Below are 16,936 nucleotides of genomic sequence, written 5' to 3'. Positions count from 1 at the left end.
CCACATGCTTGGTAAGATAAACAAATGATTTATGATATCCCCGAGCCAAGAACATATCTGATTGGTCAAGGCAACATTTGAGTTGTGTCGAACAGGGAAGTTTAAATACTTTGGACACCATGAAATTTTGCTTTTAGTCGGCTTTTAAGTCTCTGCTATTAGTCATGCCTGCTCTTAGCTTTTAGCTTGTAGCTTTGCTACCTAGCTTTAGCTTTTAGTTCTAGCATTGCTTGTTCTATCAGTCATGCCTGGCTTTTAGTCTGCTTTTAGTCTCTAGCTATGCTGCTGCTATTAGCCATGTCTGTTTCTAGTCTCTAGCTATGCTTCTGCTAGCTTGTAGCTTCTAGCCATGCTGGTTAGTCATCATTGTTCTTTGAGCGCGGTTCTGCATGCTTCAGCCTGCTGCTACTTAGCCACGATGAGAAGGAACACAACCTAGTCTCGTCAAACTTTATTTCTTTTCTTTTCCGTTTGAGAGTTTCGTGTTCTGAGTTAAGTTTTGTAACTTCCGTTCAACTTCAACCAGCGCACACGAATCTGCACTTTCAGCCAATGCCCAACAACAACGGGCTCCCCAAGACGTCACTTCAGAGACTGAACTTCCAGCCAATCAACGACCTCGGGATAGCCCTTTCACCGAGACTTCTTTTTTCACAGGAGACGCAAGTAACTTTACCTCCAGACTCTGACATTTGTGCTGGTGTATCTAATATAATATTAACCTCACTGAGGAACTCAATGCGAGGGCTAATTACGTGATTGATGGTTGTTCATGTTTATGCAATTTAACGTATTGCTGTGAACTTGGGATTCCATATTTCCATTCTCTTAAACTCATCTTTCCCTAACTTTCGATCTTCCTGCAACTTGTGTGAATGTGTGTGTGCGTGCGTTTATGTGTTAGATAAGTTTATATGTCTTAGATTTATCTAATAAAGCCTTATTCATATTGAAAAGAGAAGTATCTTGTGTTTTGTGCTTACAAGTTAATGTCTTAAACTGCCGATCTTGTTACTGTGCTAATTAATAGTGTTTTCACTATAGTTTGGATATTAGTATCCAGCGCAGATTTGATGTTAAACGGCTAGTTCACTGAATCGCAGGGCGTCTCCGTGAACAGCCGTGAAACAGTGATTCTGTTCCAATTCCCTTTAAAATCTTAAATGATTCCCTTTGAGCTAAATTGACCTGTTTCCCTTACAATATGTTTGATATCGACATTGGTGACAAGGACTATGAAAATTCTATGGGATCAAAGATCTTAATATCATTAAAAAAAAAAACTTATTAAAAGAATAAGAACTATCAAGATGACAAGATGCTCATGACAAATGCATTCAATTAATCGTGCAGCCCAAATACAACCCTAGATGCAATTATACCCACAAAGAGTAAATCTGAAAAAATTCAGATTTAGTCTAACAATGTAGGTGAAGTCCCATTTTAGAAGCTAATGATTTACATCATTTTCAAAATTTCAAATTGTAGTAACACTTTAGATTCTCTGTGTTGATCATTGTCAAAAGCATTTTGATTCTGAACCACAAAACGGGTAAATTTTTTTGAAATTGAGATTTATACATCATTTAAAATAAATAAGCTTTTCATTGATGTATGGTTTATTAGGATTGGACAATATTTGTCCGACATACAACTATTTGAAAATCTGAAATCTGAGGGTGCAAAAAAATAAAAGGTCTTTACCTAATATCCTAATGATTTTTGTCATAAAAAATAAAAAAAAGGATCATTTTGACCTATACAATGCAATGTTGGCTATTGCTACAAATATACCCATGCTACTTATGACTGATTTGTGACCCTGGACCACATAACGTTATATTGCGGGGAAATAATTTCTATTATCAGTGTTCATATTTGAAGATATCTGAACACTGCTGTCAGTGCTGATTACCACAGATTAAACAGTCAGCCTCTGCTTACTGTAGACTGCTGCTGATTTGAGATCAACAGACACTGATAGAAAGCACAGCTCCTCTTCCAGTAAAGTCATGGGCACTCTTCCACATGAGTCAATACTTTATTATGCTGCCAGAAACTCACACACACACACACACACACACACAAAGCAAACTCATCCTGGGACCAACTACCATATAAAATCCACAAACTACAGACCTCATACATAACATTGAGCATAGAACAGAAACCTGTGAAGTATTCATACAAAATTACATGAGGAATGAAGAATTTATTACAGTTTAGGAACAAGCACTTGGAGATTTAAAAGGATGATGGCTAAAACATATTTATATTCCAAATGCTGAGCTGCAGCCAGATTATATCTCTAAATGGGCCACTCTGAACAATCCTACAGACTTGTAAAGAAAACAATGGGACATAGGAAGTGTCAGAGGGATTTTTCCAACAGGCAAGTTCCACCGTCTTGTCATTTCCTGGCCTGAATTAGTTCTCCATCTCAAATTGGTTACTTTTCCCTGCCTCCTTTATTATTTAACTGACCATTTGATTTTTTTTTCATCATAACTTCATTAGCTACTTTTGTTTTTATAAGGAAACAGCAGTTTTGGTTTACATCAAGAAAACAAGCTTTTTGTTTTTGGATAGGATGTAAGATCGCTGGCCTCATTCAACACACACAATATATCCTAGATCATGCAAAGAAATCCTTAAGCTGGCATTCACATTCAGAGTGACTTGAGTGGAGAAAGATCCAGTGAGATCAACAGTAAGAAGTGGCTGATAGCAGGAAGGCAAAGCTTGTTTCTATTCCATCTTCACACACATCTGTCAATTTCACCAGCTCTTACACACACAGCTGCTATAGGCTCTGCTACGCAAAACTGTCCACCCCTCACATTCTGTTTCATAAGCAGTTGCTTGTTTCATAATGGGCCAGCGAGTACAAAACCCTGAGGCAGAGAGAGTCACCACCAATACTCCCTCACAATTGCTGCAGCAGAGAAAACACAATGAAGGACAATGAAGAAAACACATCAAATGGATGAGTGAGCCCACACATAGTTATTTCACCCAAAATAAACATTTAGTCATTAATCACTTTCCCCCCATGTAGATCAAAGTAAGTAAATTAAGTAAAAGCTTAATTTGTCTTCGGAACACAATCTAAGATATTTTGGCTAGACAGTCTCTAGCCGGGAGGCTAGAGACTGTCCCATTGGCTTCCAAGTAAACTGCACTGTCAAGGTCCAGAAAAGTATGAAAGACATTATCAGAACAGTCTATCTGCTATCAATGGTTCAATCTCTATTTAATGCAGCGAGATACACTTGGAAAACATATCCTTCTGTCGTGGCTGACACATTATAGTCACAAGCCTCCCGGTTTTCATCCAAAATATCTTAAGATTGTGTTCTGAGGACAAACTAAGCTTTTTGGGGTTTGTAACAACACGGGGGTAAGTGATTAATGACATGATTTTCATTTTGGGGTGGAGTAACCCTTTAACTATCCTTATTTTCAGGTCCAAGTGCAAAGGGCTGCCATGAGCACTGAGAAACCAGAGAACAGCCTAGTTAAACTCAAAACACACATGTAAGAGATGGGGCCCTATTTTAACGATCTGAAACGCAAGTGTCAAAGCGCAAAGCGCAAGTAAGTTTGTGGGCGGGTCTCGGCGCTGTTGCTATTTTCCCGGCGGGATAAATGGCTCTTGCGCCCGGCGCAAATCTAAAATGGGTTGGTCTGAAGTAGCTTCATTATTCATAGGTGTGGTTTGGGCGTAACGTGAAATAAACCAATCAGAGCGTCGTCCAACATTCCCTTTAAAAGCAGGTGCGCAAGTTCCATTATGGATTGCTATTATTATGGCGTATTTACCAGGCGCACGCCAGGAGCGGTTCACAGCCGAGGAGACTGATGTTTTTGTAAGAGCAGTGAAAGACAGAGAAGTTGTGTTGTATGGGGATGGGAGAATAATTAGCCTGAATAATTTGTAAGCTAGATTTATGCCTATTTTTTTCACATCTTCGTGTCACACCACAATGATTTCCGTCATCTCATGTGTTAATATTTTTTTAGTGTAACAATTTATGATTTGCAAAAATAACTGTTGCATCTGTGTAGATTACATGAGCAAAGTGTATGCGCGTTGTGCACGCTATACATTATGGTCAAGCATGCGCCCTTAAAATAGCATAATGAACAACGCGCAACGCGCCACTGACTTTAGACCAGGTTTTTTCTGGTCAGTGGCGCAATTGTTTAATGGAACAGCAAAATAGCACCAGGGATTGTTTGCGCCGGAACACGCCTCCTTTTTTGCGCTGAACCGCCCAGGGAGCGCAAGTTCATTCACTAGTTTAGCGACGTGCTTCTGTGGAGGGAAAAGCGCGCTTTGCGCGGGTGCAAAATAGGAATGACACATGCGTCGGTGTACAAAGTCAATTGCGCTGGGTGCAAGATAGGGCCCATAGAGACTGTCAGTGAAAGCTAAATCCTCTCAAACAGAATGGGTGATAAAACAGAATTCAAACACTGTCTGAAATAGTCAATAAAATGAGAAGTAAACCTAGGGCAGGCTACAAAATAACCAAGTTGTTCAAAATATATAACTTGGAAAAGGTATAGTTTGAAACCTGAGGTACAACAATTAAATAATACATTTAGAAACAAAAGGATGGCCTACTTGTAATTGGTGTATATTTTAGGGGTGCACGATAAATATCGACCGGTAATTAGAGATGTTCCGATACCCTTTTTCTCTTCCCGATACCGATTCCGATACCTGGCCTCAGGGTATCGGCCGATACCGAGTACTGATCCGATACCTGGGTGTATATCTGTATATACAGCTGTATATACTACTAGCCCTGTGTAAATTGCTAGAATTTTTTTATGGTGTGCTTCAGACAGATCCCTCAATAAAACATGAACAAATACATGGTGAACTACTGTATTTATTACAGTATTTTTATTATCTAACATGAATTTGACAGTATTATTTATTTTCTTATGCAAAAAAGAACTTCAAATGCAGCCAAAAATCTAACACCGCAAACTAAAAAAGGTATTTAAGTTTTACAATATAACTGTATAAAAAAACTGCAACAAATAAGTCTAGGAATATAAAAAAAGATCTATTAATCAGATAATCTCTTTACAACAAAACAAGTAAAAAACAAGCAACCATCTAGGCATAATTATTATTATTATAGAGATGTATTATTATTACTGTAGGCTACAACAGTAGCTTTATATATTGTCAATTTACTCATGTAAACCAAACATTTATTTTAATGGGCTGCCATGAAGATCTTTGAGTGTCTGTGTTTATGATATGACAGTATTCTCAAATGAAACGGTAAATTCTCATGAAGTGACGGTTTATGCGTTCGTGTCCTCATGACACACAGCAGAGACTACAAAACAGCGAGCTCTCGCGCATCTGTGCCAGTCACCCACAGAGATGTAGATTTTGCGGGAGTAATATTTAAATAGTATTTTGCAGTTTAATATTCACAGACACTAGTATATATTCGGCTACTGTCTGGAGCCCTGCGTTTTGACTTACACGGAAGCGACTGAACGCAGTTGCCGGTACTGAATATACTCGAGAGTCTGTAACTACCGGTACTACAGAGACATACTGCTAACCACTGATCTATAATATAGTAGCGGTTTCACTGTCTTTTGGCAGTTTAGAATGTGATGAGTGATCCAGTCATATATAGATAAGGGCTGCTAACGCGTTTTCATTTCTTCTTCGCTGCTCTAAACAGGGGTTGCTTGTGGCAACACAGCACAACTTCCTGTGTTTTCAATGCATTTTGAGCAGCGAAGAAGAACCGTGCAGCGGTTAGGCAAAGCTTGCGGTCATAACTAGGTCTTTTTTAAGAAAATGGTATCGGATCGGTATATGGGTTCATGTACTCGCCGATGCCGATGCCAGAATTTGTTGTGGTATCGGAGATATTTCCGATACTAGTATCGGAATCGGAACAACTCTACCGGTAATTAATTAGGGCTGTGCGATATGGACAGAAAAAACCTATTGCAATTTCTTTTATGAATTCTCTAGACATAAGTCAAAATAATCACTAAGTAAAGGTGTGACAAAATGTCTAGACATATGACAAAAAATAAATAAATAAATAAAAACATAAATCCGATGTCCAGGGATTTTTTTTTTCTTTCCTTTTTGTCATGCAGTGGTCATAGAGCTCATTGTAGCGGTGCCTTAGGAAATAGATATATTATACAGTTTCACACGTACTCTGTCTGCAGTGCGCATACAGTATGTGTATGGGGTGCAGAGAAGCAGCAGCGAGGGCACATATTGTAACGTGAAAGCACATTAATGTGTGTATTAATTAATTAATTAATATAATGCATGAGTACAAATCTCTCCGCTCGCACGCAGATTTCCTTTGCTCCGTCACAAAACCAGACAAGCATGCCCGGAGAGAATGTGCAAACTTAAAACTTGTCTCTCCTCACGCTCTGCACTCTCTTCACTCTTTCTATGCTCATGTGCTAGAATTTAATTATTTTCGCACCTTTCTATTTCTAACATTTTCTGTTCTCATCTTTCGCATATTTTACCACATGCAGTGTGAAGGCTCTGATCCATTAACATGGGCTCTGAAAAAATATGCATCACAGACAGAGTGTGTGAACCTGGAGATACGTATGCATATGCCCAGTCTGTTCTGTTCTGTTCTCGCACTGTTCTCACAATTTAGGCACGCTGTATTGTGATAGGGTCGAATAGCATACTGTGGGAGGTCGGGGCCACGGAAAATCGTGCTATAAAGCGATACAGAAATCGCACATGCTCAAATCATGATTTTACAACAATTTTGGTTAACTGCACAGCCCTTTAATTAATAAACATCTTGTCATCAGGTGAGTAAATTCCATCAGGTGTGTGATTTCACATAGAGCAGCTGTTACTACACAGAGCTGTTGTTAAATAACAAGCTTCGCAAATCCATGTTCAGTATCAGCGTGGATTTGCGAAGCTTGTCAGTTAACAACGGCTCTGTGTAGTAACAGCTGCTCTATGTGAAATCACACACCTGATGGAATTTACAACTGATTAGAGAACCGGCTTTACTGACGAGATGCACATTAATTATTGGCCGATATTTATCATGCACCCCTAGTATATTTTATCAAACACAAAACCTTGCTTGTAAACTTCAGAAAGCATTAAAAGCAGTACTGCAATGATGAAATTTAATATGCATTACACAGAGGCAAGATGAAAAGGAAAGAATACCATCTAAACTTTTCTAACGACAGTTCCCCTCAGACATGGATTCATAAACTCCTACACCTAAATGAATTGCAATTTGTTTAGCTTTCATCTGATTTGAATGTCACATATTTAAATTCACATTCACATATTCACATTTTCAACCGGCTCACAGTTAATTGTTACATCCCTAATATATAAGCTGATAAGCAGTTAAATGTGTTTGTTTACACACAAAGAAATGTGTAAGCTTTTAAAATGTCCAAGAATAAAATTATTAATTTACTTAACATGTTAAATTTGTTGAATTTGTGCCATTTTCTATCAGCTTATACTTGAATAAAGAGACAGAACTTGCACTTAACCTTTTCACAGGCATTTTTTTCATAGTTAGACATATTATGATGTATTGTTATAGGATTGTCTAGCAATATATTGATTATCGCAGAATCGCTGTATTCGTGATATTATTGTATTGGAATCTTATCATATCATGATGTACCCTGCGACTTCCACCCCTGCAGCTGACAACTACAGAACACTTACAAAGAGCAAGAATACCGAACATGAGTTCATGCAGTTAGTTTAAATGCATCGCTAGATTACAGCTGCACTATGCATGCTCACTTCCGTAGGGCATCTATTTTGACTGATTAAGAATGTATCCAAAGAAGGAAAGGATTTGTATACTAAGAGTGTGAAATATGCATAATTACATCATAAGCAAATAAAGCATTAAGCAAAAAGGAAGTTGTAATAGTTCTATTTTGCTTAGCAGGAAATGCTATGTGAAAATGATGGATTTATGCAATAACCACCTTCTATAGTCAAATCCAAGAGGGTAAGTCAGCCAACAGATTTTCAAATCGACAGAATTGGCATGCATACAATTGCTGGTGCAGATGTATGCTGGTCATAAGAAGTAAAAAAACAAAAACTAAAAAAAATTCTAATGTACGTCAATGTTATTTTAAGCTGTGGTTCTGTGTAAGTCACTATTGTGTAACAAAGAAAGAGGAACTGATTGTAAAGATAAAACGGGAGGTGTCTGAGAGTAGAGGAGAGGTGAGTAGCGCCTGTTTGCCCAATCCCTGTAAAGGGCAGCAGTGAGGGGTTGACAGTCAAACCCTCCAGACAGTGAATTTAGTAAACGTTAATGGGGCACTCAGCACTACTCAACTCTGACCATATACAAAATTGATGTCAGATCAAGGCCTTTCTCTAAAGGACCCAGAAGAGCGCTGTGCTCTGCACTCCACAGTCCAACAGACACTTCAAGTTCAAATAATGCATTCAAATGTTTCAAAACACCACCCACTAACAAGGACACTAACATATACCTCCCTTGAAGTAAAAACAAAGGCTCCCTTACCTTCAGCATATGACCATTAATCTAATAGTCTAAATGGTATTTGCAACCAATTTAAACTTTTCAACTTTACAAGCGCCAATGCAGACGTCCTCCAAACAGATCGCTTTATGCAAATACCCTAGAGCAGAAGCTAGCCAATCGCGTTCATGCAACACCAGAAAACGAATGTGATTGGTTGTTGTAACTATGACGGTCGCCCATATTGCCCAGCCATAACTCATAAAACTGACCAACACTAGTGCAGGACAGATGCCACTGGAGTTAGTACAAAACTCTGCCTTAACTAATGGGATTGGTCAGGCTTAATTCTGATAGAATCAAATCATATACATCAGGATTTTTTAAAGTAACATTTTGCATAAAAGAAACCTGACTTTACAGTTCTGTTTATTGTAATTGTGTAGTATTGTCACATAGCTTGTCCATTTCAGCATCCAACACTCATTTACTTAAACTTTCATTAACCATTCATAAGCTGATTTGTTACTTGTATATCTAAATAGCATGACACATTTATCTCTCTTAACCTGTCAAAAATCTAAATTGAAATCTATTTTGCCCTATATATGACCGACCAGTATAAACTTCTCTCCAGGTACAGTGCCATCAAGAGCAGAAATGGGGTATTATTGCCTCACTGAGCTAACAAACACACCAGTGTAAACATTACACATATAACTCTAGTGGTTACGTCATGCTGATATCACTCCACCACTGGGGAAACTCCAGCAATCTAACGGTGTCTGATATGACACTGCTGCTGATAGCAAGCAAGAGAACTGAACACAACAGTAGGTTAAAGGGGAAAGCTCATAGCCCACTTTCTAACAGGAATATTCATTGATCCAAAAGGCCTGTAAAAATACTCTTTGAAAGCGTTTTTTTTTAATATATATATATATATATATATATATATATATATATATATATATATATATATATATATATATATAATTTAAAAAAAATGTAATAGTGAAGTGCTCTTTGCAACTCATGCTAATTAACTATAATGTGTAACGTGTGATTTGTTAGTCTAAACCATCCCAAAATACTGCATTTAAAGGAGGTGAACAACAGAAAGAGCAGATATGTAATCAATACATAAATTATTCTTTTAATTAAAACATTTGTACAGCGAAGATGCATTAAATTGATCAAAAGTGACAATAAAGTCACTTATAATGCTATAACAAACAAACAATTCTGATTTCATACAAATGCTGTTCTTCTGAAATTTTGATTCCTCAAAGACTCCAGGAAAAGTACCATGGTTTCCACAAAACTATAAAGCAGTACAACTGTTTTTAACATTGACAATACAAAATGTTTCTTGAGCAGCAAAACATATTAGAATGATTTCTGAAAGATCATGCGACACTGAAGACTGGAGTAACGTCTGCTGAAAATTCAGCTTTGCTGTCAAAGGCATAAATTACATTTTAAACCATACTCAAGAGTTGTATAAAAATGTAACAACAACATTACTTGTTTACTAGTTGTTTTGATCAAATAAATGCAGCCTTGGTGAGCATAAGAAACTTTTTTTCAAAAATCTTAAAAAACTCTCTGAAAAATTTCTGAATGGGGTTTAACATATAAACATGAAAAATATATAAATACTGTATATGTAAACAAGACTGATGATAATTAACACCTATAACAGCACAAAACAAATTGCCCTTCCAATTATAAAAAAGAACAACATTTTTCAATACACAGTGACTGCAGGAGGAGCAGTTCTTCTGGAGCCTTATACAGCCAACACAGCAAAGCAGTCCACCACAGTCGATTCAAAGACTGACATCATGATGACAAGCCAAGGAGTCTGCTTACACAGAAAGCATTTTGCATACAGTTAATTTCCTTCGCTGTTCCACTCTAGCTGCTCATTTATCAAAGTTAAGAACGGTCAAGGACAAACACTTTGTAAGCTATCAACTCCTTATCTTGTCCCTGAATAGTCCTCGAGTGTGTATATTGCGGTTCGTATTAGCAGAAACAAAGCATCTGACATGAATTAAGGAAAAGGCCGGCTGTAATATAGCTTGCAGCTGCAAAACTGCTGTGTACTGTGCATTAGACTCTATGCACAGCATTTTGAAAACAGACAGAGATAAAGTGGTAAACTAGCTCCACGTTTCAGCACACAATGCTTAAAAGGCAAACTCATTTATTTTCAGTGCTTATCAACAATCTGCATGGAGCAGTGAGGAGAGCGAGAAAGAATATCATTACTCAATACACAACACAGAGGGGTGGAACTGGAGTTGATGTGAGTCCAAAACAAATCTGTTGTTTTCTGGCCATGAGTCCTGGCAGCCCTGTGGAGCAAAGAGGTTGTCTGAGGCCAGTTCTGTTTTGGGTTCAGGCATCTCGCTGGTCCACTTATGACACTGTGCTTTGTTCTCTTCTAATGTACAGTGGGAAAGAATGCTGCTCAAGAGAAAAAAAGCCCCTCTGCTGGCCCATGTCCAATTACACTAATACACTTTAGCTGTGTGGCCTCCATTTTTCACATTCCACTGCCTTTCATGTGCAAATCAACAGCTGTTGACAAGCATTTGGTATCCACTATGATTTATTGACCCTTAATAACAACATCCGAGATGGAGTGTAGTTCCAGCCTCATCATCAGCAAGCAATGAAGGTGTTAGAGAGCTTTGTGAAGGGGGCAGGAGGTCCACAAACAATGTTACCCGTCGTGTTTATGCAAGACTTCTCAATGCTTTCCTAGTGATATTTACAGTACAATGAAGGAAACCAAAGTCTCTGAACAACTGCTTTTCATTACATCACTGCATGAGCGCTAGCTCTAAATATGGGCTCACAAACCACTGTTGAAGTCTGTGAAAGCTATTCCCATGCACTATTGGTCTTTAAACATTAAATGTTATCTATATACTAGGGGGATACTCATTTGAGAGGCTGGGGGTAGGGACAGTGGTCCCAATTTCTGAGAAAAATATTTAAACTCTGACACCCACTTTTAGATTATCTAAAAGTAACATTGGCAGTTTTCCAAGAGGCAAATGGTGTATGTGTGTGTGCATGCATATATATATATATATATATATATATATATATATATATATATATATATATATATATATTAGTGCTGTCAAAATTAGCGCGTTAACGCATTCGATTAATTTGAAATATTTAACGCGTTAAAAAAAAATAACGCAATTAACGCGGTTGCAGTTTTTTTTATTTCCAGTTGTGGCCTATGTGTGTTCAACGTGCAAAGAAATATGGATAAGACCAAGGAAGGACTTTTAGACGGAAAGTTTCAGTATAAAACTCTGCCGGATTACTCTTCAGTCTGCCACAAGAAACATTACTCTTCATTTAGTCTGCCACAAGAAACAGCAACATTATGAACTCAAATATCATTGTTTAAAAAAAAAAAAAAAAAAAAAAAACAATGACTGTAACAGTGCGTAAATCAGACCTTTCTGTAACCCTAACGTTAATAAGCTTAAGCGAAAATAACGAAATAATTGTGTAGCGGAGTATTTTTTGTACACATTGCCGCGAACTGTCAATCACTCCTGTGCGCGTGCATCACTGTCCTCCTCAGCTGCAGCAACTTGCGCTGTCTCTCTCCATCAAGCTTTAAAACAAAAAGGGGACAAAAAGATCATATTGTCTTTGTGCATAGGCTATAGATTAATTAGATAAATGAATATCTAAATTTGTGCCTTTCCGTCTACGGTATTTTTTTTAGAACTTAGAAAAAAGATGCTGCAGCCAATGAACAGCCAGCGGGGGCTGCAGGACGACTCAACCTCCGCAGACAGTTTGTAATGTTTATCAGACAAAAGATTTTGCTTTAGTATAACTCACAACGAGTTTCACACACCTTCTCCGGCCACGTTGAGTTGTTGACACTTAACAGTGGGAAAAGCGACACATGCGCTATTCACTTGTATAACTTAAGGGTGAATTGGTAATGTAGTTTCTGCTCTGGGTGGGATGAATTAGGAAGCTTGCATTGTGAAGGGCGCTTGGAAAATCGGCAGTGCAGGTAAAAGATTAAAACCTCTATTAAAACAGATGTCCAAATGAGCGTACCGGTACGCTACAAGCACGTTCTGGGCGCACGGAGAGGTGGCGGTACGCTCAAGAGCTATATTTGGAAGTGGCGGTACTGAGTACTGGTGCGTACTGGCCCACTTAAAGCACTGGCAATGACTATACTTTGGAATTTTTTTGCAGTCCACTTAGAATTCAACATGGAAATCATTTTTGTTTTTTATTGGCATTGATTGTTTTGAAATTCAAATGATACTTACATGCCTGTGTTTTTATTTCTTTAATAAATATGGCTTTCAAGCCAACAGTTAATTTGGAGGATATTGATGGTTTATTGCAGGTATGTTGTAGGTACATGAGAAAATCTGTGTTACAAGTTAAACAAAAATTCCAATAAACAATCATATTTTGAATTTAAATAGTTTCTTTGTCTTGAGTTTACATTAATTATTTACATTTTACATTTACATATCCAAAAAGTTTCAGTCTGTTAATTGCGATTAATCGCGATTAATTTTAAAAAATTGTGCGATTAATTAGTTAATTTTTTTTAATCGATTGACAGCACTAATATATATATATATATATATATATATATATATATATATATATATATATAAATATATAACAGTATTTGCCTTATATTTTTAAAGTGCAGCTTCCAAATTCTTATATTTATGCATTTAGAGAGAGAAAGAGAGAGAGTGACTGACTGCTGCTGCTGGCAAAGCAAGAGTCCGCTGGACGTCAAGTGCAGTTTCTCAGCTCTTAAAGGGCCAGTGCGCTTATGCATTTAGCAGACGCTTTTACCCAAAGTGACTTACAGTGCAATCAGGATAACAGTTTTTACCTAACATGTGTTCCCTGGGAATCGAACCCACAACCTTGCGCTGCTAACACAATGCTCTACCACTTGAGCCACAGGAACTATTCAAAACATTTTTCATACAGAGAACAAGTCATTCTGAGGAAATATGCAGTTTCACAACTTTACAACGCTGTATTAATGACAGAAAATAAAACAACTATCAGATACCTGGTCTCATTTTTGTTTCCATATTGTGTGTACTGTGTATATTTATTATATAAATGGTTCAAATACGTTAAGATGTCCGCATCACAAGAAATTTACAAAAGTGATTTTATGTCCATATATAGCACATTAAATATAAATAACATATCTACTTTTAAGGATTTAAATAAGTTTTTTGGAGAATACAATGTCAAAATTTTGTTGAAACAATATTTATGTAAAAATTCTAACAACATGCTACTTCTGACTTGTAAATATTTTTTTTTATATATTAAAGAATAAGGGAGCACATTAAATGTTATTGTAATTAGTCTTTTAATAATAATAGATTTTTGTTGTAAATATGTGAGAAGATTGTGACAATATTTTAGTGGGTGCCTTCTCTAAACCAGGGAAAATTTTATGATATTTATTTTTTGCTAAGAAAAATAAAAAAACTAAATGCATTTAAATTAAACAGAAAACCTTTAAAATATAAAACAACAGTTTAAAGCAGTTTAACACTTATTGTTTTTATGTTTAAACCCTTTTTTGTCTTTTTGCATATATATATATATATATATATATATATATATATATATATATATATATATATATATATATATACACACACACACATATACATACATATATACACATATATATGTATATACACATACACACACATATATATACACATATACACTTATATACATTATATACATTTATATATACACATTATATATATATATATATATATATATATATATATACACACACGTTATAAGTGTGTGTCTGTGTAAATGTAGATATGATTATTATTCATTGTTATTTATTAGTATATTATTATTTTACTTTCCTAAAAGTTTTGTGTCAGTCTTCCTGCAATTATTTTACTTTACTAGTACAAAAAAAACAGCCAACTGACAAAACTATTTATTAAAGCTCCTCGAGTGGCATCATTATGCAGCTCTATTCTTTCTAAACCAGGACCTTGTTGCAACACGAGTGAAGATACCCCCATCTGGAGTCTAATAATGAGATGTTGACTTGGAAATTCTAAATAGCAGGGATCTAATTAACACCCAAGAACCACATCCAAAACATACTGAAACTATACGTCTCATCCTATGCTCGAGTCTAGCAGCGTTACTACAGAACTAGCCAAGCATTCAATACAATATAACAACACATAATCCGAGCTAACTCAGCTAGCTCAACAGCCGACCCCCGAAAATTGCTCAACGGAAGACAGTGTGCTTTGCAAAACATTGTTTATAATGCTAAAAAGCTAACCGAATACATAACGTAACGTGCCGGTCATCATTTAACGGCATTCCGTCTACATTAAATCACAAACACCGCTAGCTAAGCTAACTAGCCGGCCAGTTTTCACGGAGATGTTTATTTCCGCCTTGATCGGAGACGCTCATTCAATGTAGCAGAGGTTCAGTGAAGGAATAATGGCCGTTAGCCGCAGACAAACCCCGTGACTCCAACAACGGCTCTGAGAAGTCTTGACTCCCCTAAAACCGATAAACGGCTGACAGACTCGTGGTCAAAACGTCTTGTAGTAACTTACCTCTCCTCGGAAGGTGAAGGTCTTCTCGCTACCGGTCGTTTATGTAGTTTCTGAGGAGGAGGAAATTAATAAATTTCCGCAAATAATCCACATGTACGGATTGCTACGGGCGTGTTTTCGTCCTCGTTGGGTTGAGACGCAAATCCACTGGAGCGCCGCGCGCCTGTCGCGTGAGAAACTAGGCTGCTCTCGCGCTCCCTCGATGGGTTCGGCCTTCTCGCGCTCCTCCTCTGTTTTTCTATCTCTTCTGTCTGTTTTACTCGCGTTTCCGCCCTCTTATCTCCAAACGGCTGTGATTCGAGAAGAGCAGCTCGTGCCCATTCTATCTAGTGGTTTTTCGCAGCGGCGGCTGTAAATACACGAAACGACTGAAGGAGAATCTCTGCGGTTCAGAGATGACTTGAGTCTGTGTGTGTGTTAGAGAGAGAAAGAGAGAGAGTGACTGACTGCTGCTGCTGGCAAAGCAAGAGTCCGCTGGACGTCAAGTGCAGTTTCTCAGCTCTTAAAGGGCCAGTGCGCTCCTTTTGAAAATAGGTCCCACTGCTATGTACATCAGTACAAATCACACCACTTGTCAGAAGATATATGAACAGAATATGAAGATATACTGATGCAAATAATATACTAAATATTTAATAAATAAGTGATTTGGAAACCATGCAGAGTAAATAATAATAATACAATTCAACATGTTATTTAAAGAACAAAATGTGTGGAGGTAACAAGTAGCAAGCATCAATTGTGAGTTTAAACAAGCATTGCTCATTTTTATCATCTCATCTGAGAGACATACAGACACATACAGACAAACATATATATAATCAATATATAGAGAGAGAGAGAGAGAGAGAGAGAGAGAGATCAAACTCTTAAACTGTAACAAATATGAAATATAATTTCTGCTTGACATTTCATTTTCATAATTAATCCTGTATGACCGTGTCATAATTAAAACTATAATCTGCTCAAACATTCATATGGGATGATTCATCATTTTAATTGTAAAAAATTTGTAAAAAAAATATATATATATTTGATTTATTTGATTTTGTTTATTATTATTTATTTATTTTTACATTTTGTTAGGAAACAATGTCAATAATTTAATGTCTAAAATCTAAAGAATACAAAATAATATGAGAGGGTTTGCAGGGCTAGTTTACTCAAAAATCAGTCCTGGGCCCTGCGTCAGCTAAGGACAGACCTGACTCACACTTATGTCGATACAAACCTGTATAACTTCCTTTCTTCTGTGGAACAATGTTGGTAACCAAACAGTTTCAGTTCCTATTGATTTTCTTAAGTTAATTGTTTTTTCTAAGAACAAAACTACACTGGAAGTCATTGGGAACCAAAACTCTTTGGCATTACCAGACCTGTGTATTTGTGACTTATTTAAACCACAGACATAATGTCTACATAATGATCAAAAATAGTTTAAAATGGCCAAACTAAATATCAAAGGTTCTGTCATCCAAATGAAATATTACTACATTTCCAGAAAACACATGCACTCTTTGGCAAATGGCTCATGGAGACATGAATGTGTTACACCCCCTGAGCTGCATCTCTCCAGGCCCTGCACATCTGGGCTATTTGAAGCCCGTGGAGACACAAGCTGTGGATACAGTGTTTTAACATTGAAGAATAGTGTCATAGAGATCACACTGTGGGCTCAGTAAATGACCTGTGGTTTCACTAATGATCTGAATCCTTTTCTCTGCAGCTCAGCCA

At 37.0% G+C, this 16,936-nt stretch overlaps 1 protein-coding gene across 5 annotated transcripts in view; it reads right to left on the bottom strand.

The window, feature by feature from the left end:
• The window catches only part of LOC113107453 (nuclear receptor corepressor 2-like), a 123,526-nt gene extending 107,889 nt beyond the window's left edge, over positions 1-15,637 (bottom strand). For all 5 annotated transcript variants that reach the window (XM_026269967.1, XM_026269972.1, XM_026269971.1 and 2 more), the window contains exon 1: positions 15,203-15,637. The gene's annotated coding sequence lies outside the window, so the exon portion shown is untranslated. The remainder of the gene's footprint in view (positions 1-15,202) is intronic.
• Between the last annotated feature and the right edge of the window lie 1,299 nt (positions 15,638-16,936).

This window comes from Carassius auratus, chromosome 8, assembly GCF_003368295.1.
Source record: "Carassius auratus strain Wakin chromosome 8, ASM336829v1, whole genome shotgun sequence".
NCBI classification, from domain to species: domain Eukaryota; kingdom Metazoa; phylum Chordata; class Actinopteri; order Cypriniformes; family Cyprinidae; genus Carassius; species Carassius auratus.
Note: the sequence above shows the minus strand (reverse complement) of the source record. Positions and strands in the feature narration are given on the sequence as shown.